Consider the following 610-nt stretch of genomic DNA (forward strand, 5'->3'; position numbering starts at 1 on the left):
ATCAAACAAGTAAAGAACAAAAATGCGTCCCCCTCCCCCTTTCTTTTTTATGAGCAACAATAAACACCAAAAGAAATAAGACCTCCCAAGTCATGTAACTACCTAACACCCTTTACACAAAACCACCCCTTAAAACCAACCACTTTAACAGCAATACACACCCTGCATACCCCTTCAGAAATAATTCCTTTTCCGTGATAAAACACGCACAAGCACAGACACTTCCAAACACATTCAGGATGACAAAATGGACAGACATGTGGTAAAGAAGTTCTGGCTACTGCTTGGCATCTCCCAAACCTAAACTTGGCAGATCTAAGTGCTATTTGCATCACTACATGAGAGCAACAGCACAAAATATCAGAACATATTCCTACCTTCAGACAAACGGATCATGTGATCAACACAAGTAATGATTCATTATTGTGGAAAGATGGAACAGCTTCCTAAAATTCAATTCTATAAAATATATAATATTAATAGATATTACTTGGTAAAATTAAAATTCTTGAAAGTGTAAACGGTCCTAAAAACATATTTACAATCACATTTCATTTCATGTTTACAATCATATTTCTCTACACTAAGAAGCAGTCAGTTGAAATGGGAG

At 35.7% G+C, this 610-nt stretch overlaps 1 protein-coding gene across 1 annotated transcript in view; it reads right to left on the minus strand.

The window, feature by feature from the left end:
* The window catches only part of LOC119586950 (probable dual specificity protein kinase madd-3), a gene marked incomplete in the record, with an annotated part of 25,662 nt that overhangs the window by 5,755 nt on the left and 19,297 nt on the right, over positions 1 to 610 (minus strand).

The sequence above is a fragment of the Penaeus monodon genome, chromosome 22 (genome assembly GCF_015228065.2).
Source record: "Penaeus monodon isolate SGIC_2016 chromosome 22, NSTDA_Pmon_1, whole genome shotgun sequence".
Lineage (NCBI taxonomy): Eukaryota > Metazoa > Arthropoda > Malacostraca > Decapoda > Penaeidae > Penaeus > Penaeus monodon.